The following is an 11,054-nucleotide window of genomic DNA, read 5'->3' as shown; positions in this document are numbered from 1 at the left end:
AACCAAATAGGTTGCGAGTCATCTAGTACTTATGTAGATTGTGAAGAGGACATAGACTCTAGTATCACCTATGGAGTCGACATGCTTGAGGAGTGTCCCATGTACTATATGGAAGACCATTGGGGACAAATCAAACCGGTATATCAAGCTACTGCGCTAGTAGCAAGAGGCCAAAACATTAGTAGTTTTGCCAGGAGACCACCTCTTCAGTGCTACGAATGTGGTGGACCACATCGAGTAGCTGAGTGCCCCATTAGAATGCAAAAGAATGCCGCACTAATGCAAACAAGTCAAGGGAGTGCATTGGCAATGCCAATACTCACTTGTAATCGTTGTGGCATAGATTATTTGATCGCATAGTGTCCTAACAATCCAAACGCACCGAAAATCACACCATTGAACATAATAGAGATTGTTGATGGGACACCACCAACTATAAACATAGCACCAGTGAATGCACTCACACGGTCGATGCTCCAAAAGCAAAATTACATCCTCGAAGAGAGAGATGCTGCATCCATTGGCTGAGCGAGAAAGAAGAAAACACGAAGAAAGAAATCCCTTAATGCTTCTAGCTCAAAACCTAGTTCAAAGACTAACATAGGGACAGGAGAGGATCCCGTGTATATGAATGACCCTGAGGATGACTCAGATTCGATAGAGACCACGGAGACCAAAACTGTTACTACAAAGGAAAAAGCCAGTGAGGAGGATCACGAGAGGAAATTACGACGAACACCAAAAGAGTATTCAAAGTTAAACCACCCAGTTGCAAACCCCCAAGATAAGCCATGAGAGACAAAAAATGAGGATTGCAAGAGAAAGATTGGAACCTATCCAAACCCAACAGTGGAAATTGAACGAGTCCAACAACTGAGGGGTTTGGTGGAAGAAACTCAACGAACATTAGAACCTGAACCCAAACATATCCAGATGTCGGACACAGTGTTTCCCACACAAGTTCAACCTCACAAGAACTACAGGCCGTTAGCTATACCCAGTATCATTCGGGAAGAGAGTGAGGGTAGGACATCTGAAAGTGGACACACACCTTTCCTACTAGAGAGAATGTTTGGTGAGGGAATGCCCGACCCCCTTGAGGAAGTGGAGATTCCATCTTCACCATTCTCTTGTCAGGGTCCTATGTCCCATAAGATGCCATTAAATGTTGCCAAATTGATGGATTTCATGTCTTCAGAAGTTAGAACCACCATCATGTCCAAACTATATAAAGACCCCGAGCTAGTCTCAGCTCTTCGAGCCTTCCTCAATGGAGAATTACAGGCCGGATTACCACAGTTTGCACATATGAACAAACCTGACTCGGTAATGAATGATGAGGAACATTTAGCACCACCATCTGACCTAGCGGGACATGAATCTATAATTGAAGTACCCATTAACAAGTTGAGGCAATACTTTGAAGGTGATGAATCTAATGCTACTCTACCAATCACTACTAAAGGATTAACTATAAAGGGGGTCCTTGACGGTGGTGCGGGAGTCAGCATGGTGACAAAGAGTTGTTGGGAGTCTATGGGGAGACCTCACCTTGAAGCCACAAGCGTAGTGGTAAAAATGGCTAATGGATCTATTGTTATGCCTATTGGAATGCTAAAGGATCTCAGGATCAAGGTCTTGGGACACAAGGTAAGGCAGACTTTCATTGTTATGGATTTTTCCAAGCATCCTATGTCATTTGAGATGATCTTAGGGCGTCCATTCATGAGGGAAGCAAAAATGGTGCATGACTGGTCCAAAAACCACGTCTACTTACAATTCCAAGACTCTGTCATTCGAGTTGATCTTTTAAGTGGTCGAACGCATCCTCTAGGAAATAAATTCATCATTGATAATCGATCAGACACAACAATTCACTCAGCTCCATTACAGTATTGTTACACGTGTAACGAAGACACGGATATTGGAGAGAACTCTCCTTATATGGATATCCTACCCGGAATGGCTGAGTCAGACAATGTCGATTGGGTGCACCTAGCAGCAACTATAGATACATGGGGAGCTAGAGGAACAACTTGGCTAACACCAGATGGGGAAGAGATACCACACGTTGCACCAATAAACATGTTAGGTGTAGCGCATGTAACATCCGATGATAAGAAAGAGGCACACCTACCTGAGAGTGAAACTGATGATTCCTCAAAGGCTTCAGGCCAATACACATCGGAAACGGAATCTAAGGAAGAAATGGATTCAGAACCTGAGGAAACATCAAGTGAACCAAGTATAGAAAATAAATACTCAAGGCCTAGTACGACCGTCTATGGTAATTTATATGAGAGTGAAGAAGATACAAGCGAAGACCTATCAGGCGAGTCGAGCTCAAACATTTACCAAAATCAAAACCTTAACAAGAAACAAAGGTCATATAAGAGACGACGATATCGAGCAAATGTGAGAGCTAGGATAAACAAGGAAAGATCTACTGCAGAATGGCTTAGCTATCTAGGGGCATGTGATGCTCATCGAAAGCTAGTAGACAATTGGGGTGAACATCTCCAGAGTGTCATGTGGTGCAGCCCGCGACCCATTGACCTAGCTCAATTGAAGGTTACAGAGCTGAAATTGAGTCGAACTATAAGAAGACGTCAAAACCGAGAGTTAGCTCAACAACAAAACGAGGCAGAACTAAAAGAAAGGTCTTTGTCAGGACAAGAGCCTACTGACTTACATACAGCTCTTGAACATTTTAAATCTTATACCACGGGGGAGCGAAAGTTTGTGTATGCCAAAGCCCGACGAATACCTACCAATGGAAGCAGTGGAGTCTATGATGGTCCAGCGGTAGTTAAAGAGATAGAATTAGCAGAAACAGGTGAGGAGTCTAAACCAGTCTTTATTGCTCAAGACCTTACCGAAACTGAAGAGGCTGTACTTAAGGAGATCCTCAAGGAATACAAGGATATCTTTGCTTGGACATATCATGACATGAAGGGCATTCCACCTTCTGTGGTGCAACATACAATTCCCATGATCAACACTGCTAAACCCGTCCAGCAACGACCCTATCCAATGAATCCTAAGTACGCCAAAATTGTACAAGAGGAGATTGAAAAACTTATCCAATGTGGATTCATATACCCTATTGAGCACTTAGAATGGGTTTCTCCAATAGTCATTGTGCCAAAAAAGAATGGGAAACTAAGAGTGTGCGTGGACCTCAAGAAAGTTAATGCAGCCACTAGGAGAGATCATTATCCCTTGCCATATTCAGAACATGTGCTTGAAAGAGTTGTAGGCAAGGAAGGTTATAGCTTTTTAGATGGGTACTCTGGTTACCATCAAATCACAATTGCATTAGAGGACCAAGCTAAAACTGCTTTTATCACAGAGTTTGGAGTGTTTGCATTTCGTGTTATGGCTTTTGGCTTAACAAATGCCCCTGCTACATTCCAACGATTAATAAACACTGCGTTTAAACAATTTCTAAGGGAGTTTTGTGAAGCTTTCCTAGACGAACTTTGTGTTTATTCTTCTTGGGAGAAGCATTTGTTATATCTACGAAAAATATTTGAAAGGTGTAGATTTTATCGCATCTCATTGAACCCTTTCAAATGCCAATTTTGGGTTAAGCATGGAGTCATTCTAGGGCATATAGTGTCCAAGAACGGGATATCCACAGATGAGAGTAAGATTAAAGCCATTGCCGATTTGCCACCACCTACGAACTATAAAGGAGTTCAAAGATTTATGGGCCATGTTGGTTATTATCGAAGGTTTATTTTAAACTTTGCCGAGATAGTGCGTCCATTGTACAAGCTTCTTATCGAGTTTCACTGGACGGAAGAATGTCATCAATCTTATGAGTTATTAAAGAAGGCCCTAACAAGTGCTCCAATCCTACGAACACCTGATTGGAATGTACCTTTTCATGTGCATATTGATGCATCAAACTTTGCTATTGGGTGTGTTCTAACTCAACCAGGAGAACATAAATTGGACTACCCTATTAGCTTTGCAAGTCGCCAATTAAATGATGCCGAGATGAACTACACTACTACAGAGCACGAAGGTCTAGCTATGATTTACGCAGTAAAGAAATTTTGCTATTACCTTCTTGCTACCAAGTTTGTGTTTTATGTTGATCATCAAGCATTGCTATATTTGGTAAACAAGCCGTGTTCCACAGGTCAAATTACACGATGGTTGTTAATTCTTCTTGAGTTTGACTTCACCGTTGTTGTGAGGCCTGGGAGGAAACATGTCATGGAGGATCATTTATCTCGTATCCCTAATGGCGAAGCTCCTACGGGGGTTGATGATGAATTGCCTGATACTCCTTTGTTCATTGTTGAGACAATGCCTGAATGGAGTGAAAAGATTGTTAACTTCTTAGTTAATGGTTTTCCACCCAAAGAGCTGCGAAAAGATATAGCTCGAAAATTAATCAAGGAATGCGAACCCTATTGCTTACTGGCTGGAACTCTCTATAAGAGAGGAAAAGATGATGTTCTTAGACGCTGTGCCCGCGAGGATGAGTATTTATATATTCTACAAGAGGCACACATGGGCGTAGCTGGTGGTCACTTTTTAGGAAAGTTGACTGCCCGAAAGATCTTACAGTCAGGCTATTGGTGGCCCACTTTGTTTAAGGATGCATCACTTTTTGCAAAGGGATGTGATGAATACCAACGCTTCAAGAAGCCACAAAGAAGTGATAGGATGCCTCTACATCCCATCAAGGTAACCCAACCATTTGAAAAGTGGGGCGTAGACTTTGTAGGACCGATTAGTCTTGCTGCACGTAACACGCAATCACGATATATCATTGTGGCTACCGACTATGTAACCAAATGGGCTGAAGCAAAAGCAACACGGAAGGCAGATGCAAAAACAACAGCTAAGTTCCTCTTTGAGAACATTATCACACGTTTTGGATGCCCCTTTGAACTTGTGAGTGACAATGGAACTCATTTTATAAATGAAGTAATAAAAGAACTCACATCAAACTTCATGATATCGCACCACAAGTCTACACCCTATTATCCCCAAGCAAATGGCCAAGCTGAGAGTACCAACAAAACTCTCATCTCCATTTTGACAAAGACAGTTGAGGCTAATCGCACTGATTGGGACCTAAAGCTTACATCATCTTTATGGGCTTATCGTACTGTGTATAAAGTTGCTATTAATTGCACACCGTTTAAGATGGTGTATGGCCAAGAAGCAGTTATGCCATGGGAGTTTGTCATTCCTAGTCTTCGAGTAGCTTCTCAAGAAGGTTGGGATGGTAACCCCTTAGTTGAGCGATTATATATCCTGGAAAGGCTAGATGAAGAGAGGCAATTAGCTGTGCGAAATGATCTAGTGGAGAAGGATAGGAGAAAGAAGTGGTTTGATAGCCATTTAAAAGATAAAGACATCAAGGTTGGTGATAAAGTTCTTATGTACGGGGTACGTAATGAAAAGAAGAAATTGAAATACGCTGGTAAGGGACCATATCGAGTGTGTGAAATTACCCCGCAAGGTACCATTCGTGTGGAGACTCTAGATGGAGTTGAAACCATTGGATTCCTTAATGGGAGTAAACTCAAAAGATATTATGATCCTCTAAGCCAGGAAGAGTTGCAAGCCATCCATCAAAAGAAGGCCGCCAAGGAACAAGCAGAGCTTAGAAAAATCCAAGCAAGGGTTGAGGCTCGGAAACGACAACAACGTCTTAGACGCCAATGAGAGGCTAATCTGGGAATCACGCAAGCATTTTTCTAGGACACAGATGACGACTCATTAGAATCTGAGCCACCCCTACGATACCCAATTGAGCTAAATAGCCTCTATGGGAAAGTAATATACAATGCCTTATTAGATACGGGAGCTAAACACAATTTGTTATCCTATGGAGTTTGGTGTCAATTAGGGAAACCGACCCTATCCCCGAGTACGATGCAAGTCAAGGGCATTAATAAAAAGAAAACTGATATTCTTGGAGTCCGTCAGACCCCTATTGTCTATGACAATGGAAGCATAGTGCAGAGGTTTCTAGTCATGCCCGCGGGAGCTATGGAAGGCAACGTAAACCTGGGACGCACGTGGATGTTGGCAACCAAATGCACTATTGATTGGGATACTGGTAGTGTCACGACACGACCACCGACTCTTACCCCTATCATTCAAGCAAAGTCACCTACGTTGCAAACTCTAGCAAAGTTGAAGGATAGCCAACATTCACAAGCCAAGGTGGTTAACTTGTCTTTGCCGGCTACCCATGAACCTAGCACTTCAACACTTGTAGTTGCAGCAAGCAGTAATATTGCAAGTACTCAACCTGCACGACCTAAGAGTACATATCAATGGGTCCCCAAGGCCTTACTTCCAACTACCTCAACCCTCCCATCCATTTCAAGAAAAAATTTCCCTGGAGAACCAAGAGCGTGCTCTAGGAGATTCAAGACCAAATCACGATGGATTCCAAAACGAGTATTAGAAGCCCAAGGCTACTATGATGGAAATGAGCAAATTTGGGTACCTAAACGTAAAATGTGTCCTTCCCTATCGACAACAAACCCATATGAGTCAAACAGTGTAACGCTAAAGCCAATGGCAGACCGTGGGAAGGGAAAGATCACAGAATGCTACACACCTAGTCCAGAGCTGGTTTGGGCTCCAAGGCAAAACCAATTTATTCCACCTAGCTCAGGAAGGGGGGAGTTCCCTGAAGCTTCTAGCTCCTCATGTAATTCATCCATAGAGGTAAAAGCTTCTACACAGCCTCCATCTATAGTAGTGGACCTCCATGAAGCTACAAAAGAATCCACACCTCCCAGTGTTCAAGAATCACCTGATGAACCACTTCAAGTTCGATCCTGGGAGAGTACCTTACCACCCTTGCAACTTGACGAGGCACCTAGGGTAATAGAAAACTACTGGAAAAAATCCTCACCTATTACCAACTGGAACAACTGGTTTCAAAGGGTGACGAGCTCATTTCAAACGGTATGATCTATCTAAGGAAGGGGGGAGTGTTTGCTGACAATCATCACTCACTCACTTTCCTCTCAACCTTTCCCCCTGACCCCTTAATCTCCAATCTTAGGGAATGTATATATAAAGCCTTATACTCACAAAAACAAGATAAAAAAGTAAAAGAGCAAGAGCCATAACACAAAATCATAAAAACAAATTATGCACAAGAACACGACCCTTGTAATATTTGCACTCTAACCATCATCTATTTGCGTGTACAGATATGGCTAGTACGCTAGAGTCATCCACTCCTGCCTTGGGTGAGAGATACCCTCGTTACTTTTCACAAATATTTCACATGGTCTTTCCAGCGCTTGCATGTGAATGGGATTTGATAGGTACGCTAGCATGTGAGAGGAATTTTGAGGAGTTAGAATGGCTGGTACGTCTCTTGACCACGTCTGATCCATACTTAGTAGAGAGCGTTTCTCCCATTGCACAAGCCTACCCTTTTGACCAAGATGACTATAGGCGTGACCTTCTTAGTAAACATGGGCACCTATGATGAAGAAGAAAAATTACAGGACTACACGTGTAACATTTAATGGCCTAAAATCTTATGTGTAGCGGAAGTTAGCATGAACATAGTGAGCATTTCATTAGAGTTGATTCCTAATGAGAATTACAAGAGTGCTTGGGTGGAGAGAGCAACAAAAAGCACAACACCTAGTTAGATAGCATCGACAATACTTTCAAAAGAGAGAGCAATTAAACTATTGACAACAATTGAGGACCGGATTTGCATGGAGCCGGTCCCCCCTCCAAAAGGCTTTGTATTATGGTTTCTCCCATTAAGAGAGACATTGTACAATACAATTCTTTGTGTTCCTTCAAGACTAGCTAGTGCAATGAAGATGGAAGCTTCATACACCAAGCAAAACACTTAATCAAACACAACTTGAATTATCCCCGTTCTCAGACCCAAGACCTCACACACCTTCAAAGATGGTGAGAGCTAGCAGGGTATGAGAGTAGATTGAGAGGAAAAAGAAGTATCTTACGAGAAAGAAGTACATCTCCTCACATAATCACTCATATTAGCATAGCTTAGCTTAGTAATTAGCTTGGTAGAGAAGATGAGCATGCATTGAAGCTTGGCTCTTGGTTGGATTTGCATCCACATGCCAAGAGAGTGTTGATGTAGGCTTCTATCTCACAAGCTTGGAGTAGGTGATGAGCTCTCCATTAAAGCTTGGGAGGAGATAGAGTATTTTCCCTTCACACATGGTCAAGTGTGAGAGTGTTGAGAGTGAATGCCAAGCAAAAATCAGCCCCCCCTCTCTCTTGGGCGAGCCCTAGCTGCTAAATTAGGCTGGCTTTTGCCTCATTGGACCTCCCCAGGTCAAGCCAATAGGGATTAAGCAGCATAAGTGATAGCCTTCTGACATGTGTCCCCCTTTCCCCTTTTGTGAGAGCTTTAGATAATTAAATAATTAAACTAAACTCTCATTGGACCCCTTTGCCTCCTGGCCAATAGGAATCAGGCAAGCCATGGGGCTCCTGAATGCTCATTGGACCCCTTGGGAGACTGCCCAATAGTCTTCTAGGACACTTAATTCTTATTGGTTTCTTTTATTAAATGTTTTTAAATTAATTAAACTAGATTTACTCTAGCCTAATTCTCATTGGTCCACTTCAAGGGTCTTCCAATAGGAATTGGGCATACCTTGTGGGCATCTGGCCTAGGGAGCTGACATGTGTCCTTCATTCCCTTTGTGTAAAGGGAGCCTGTGTGTGTGTGTGTGGTTTTCTCTCTCATCCCCTAGCTTTGGGGCTCGCCCCCTCCCTTGTAGGGATGCAGAAAGAATTTTTGGGCACACACACTAAGCATCCAATTTTCCCTAAGGTTGACCTTTGGACACAACCTTTGAATTTTGGAACCTTAGCATTTTGGAAGTCTTAATGGGCTGAACCTTAGGGTCTTTTTAGCCCGTTGTTTCACATGGCTCTTTTGCAGATGGCCCCCCCTTTGGATCCCCATTTTCCCTCCTTTGGATCCCTACTGTGGCCGGTCTGCTAACTTAACCAATATTCTAGCTTTTTCTCCCTTGGCACTTCCCCACATTAAATGATCAGTTTAATATGAGAAAATCATTTAGGAGAATTAGATATTGATTATTATGACATTACCTCTCTCTTGAAATCATAGTCGTCCTCGACTATGGTGTAGAGAAGATAAAGCATATGCATGAGTCCTTTTCTTAGCGGGTAGAGGATCCCTATGTTACCCTACGACATCATTCCATAATGGATGACTAGTCCATTTGGCGCTTGAGAGCCTGAGGCTGCCGCAAGCATGTCTGCACATTAGTCCTATCAGTCTTCCATAGTAGAGTGACAAGCTCTACTTGGTGTTCGGGAGACGTCGTCTCCGCAAACTTGATCTAAGCATGCATACTACTTTATTTTTGTGCACAAATAAAGAAAAAGAGAGTCTTATAAGACAAAAATTTTTGTTCATTTTTAACATTTTGTACATTTGCTTACTCTTGGGAAGCATTGTAAGCATTGACAAGGTTTAGGTTATCCTTTAATTGTATGCCTTGCATCCATCTAGCATCTTCAAAAGGATAATTCTTAAACTTAATAAGATATCGTCGGATAGTCTTACCGCCTCTTAATACCTTGTCTTCATGTCGGAGAATGGACTCGGGCTGCAGCACCTCCTCGTGGTCCTCGATCTCCGGTGGGTCTTCAATAGTTGGTTCTTGAGGTGGTTCTCCTTTGTAAGGCTTTAAGAGGCTCACATGAAAAGCATTGTGTATGAGCCAATGATTGGGCAACTTAAGTTGATAGGCCATCTCATTGATTGGCCTAAGAATCTGGAAGGGACCATAGTACCTTTTTGCTAGTTTAGCATAGTACTTTTGGTGGCCGGTAGGATTCTTGCCCGTCGTGTGCCTTAAGCGAGCCTTGGGAAACTTTAACAAGACCCAATCGTTTTCTTTAAAGGTTTGGGCTCTTCTGTGCTTGTCAGCAGCAGCCTTTTGCCTTTGCTGTGAGATAGAGATAGCATCCTTAATCTTTTGGAAAGATTCTTGTAGGTCTCGGCTATACTCATCTGCAGCGAAGATCTTCCCATGTACCTTAAGTAGCAAGGGACTTTTTGATCTTCCCTCAATTACCTCGAAAGGTGCTTTTCCTGTAGAAGTATGTACAGTGTTATTGTAAGCATACTCTACTAAGGGTAAGTACTTCTCCCATTGGGATCTTTGATCTACTTCCGTTACATAGGCTTTTAGTAGATCGAGAATAGTTAGGTTAGCTATTTCACTTTGGCCATCAGTTTGTGGATGATAGGCCGAAGAGAAGTTTAGCCTTGTTCCTAAATTCTCAAAGAGACCCTTCCAGAAATTACTGGTCATTCTAGGATCTCTATCCGACACTATGGACATTGGCAAGCCATGGTACTTGAAAATTTGTGAAATGAAGAGGGTTGCCATTTGATGGGCTTTGATAGTCTTTTTGACAGGTATAAAATGAGCTTGTTTACTGAACCTGTCTACTATCGTCCATATTCCCGTATTCCCATGGATAGACTTAGGCAATCCAAAGATAAAATCCATGGATATGCTCTCCCACGGTGAATTAGGGATTGGCAAGGGTTGAAGCAATCCAAGTTGCTTCCCTCTATCAAATTTTGTCTTTTGACATACCACACATTTGGAAACATACTCATGTATGTTCACTTTCATGGTAGGCCAATAGAAATATGTTTCAATTCCCTTTAGGGTAGACTGAATCCCTCTATGCCCCGCATATGGGGGAGCATGAGATTCATACATTACTTTCTCACGTAGTGAGTTAGTAACGCATAGTCTATTGCCATAGAGAAGATAGCCATCTTGTAAAGTAAATGGTTCTTCTTTCTTCCCTAAGGCAAGGGCTGAAATCACATCTCTAAAATCGGGATCAATAGCATACTCATCTATCATTAAAGATAGATCATTGTGAGTTGCTATGGAAACCGCATTCACTCTCGGTCGTCTTGAGAGTGCATCGGCTACTTGATTATGCTTGCCAGCAATGTGAGCAATATGAAAATGAAATTGAGAAAGGAAATTTGCCCA

Source organism: Adiantum capillus-veneris, chromosome 13, assembly GCF_014529385.1.
Source record: "Adiantum capillus-veneris isolate H3 chromosome 13, ASM1452938v2, whole genome shotgun sequence".
In the NCBI taxonomy this organism is placed as follows: Eukaryota; Viridiplantae; Streptophyta; class Polypodiopsida; order Polypodiales; family Pteridaceae; genus Adiantum; species Adiantum capillus-veneris.
The sequence above is the reverse complement of the archived record's forward strand: the minus strand, read 5'-3'. Positions refer to the sequence as shown.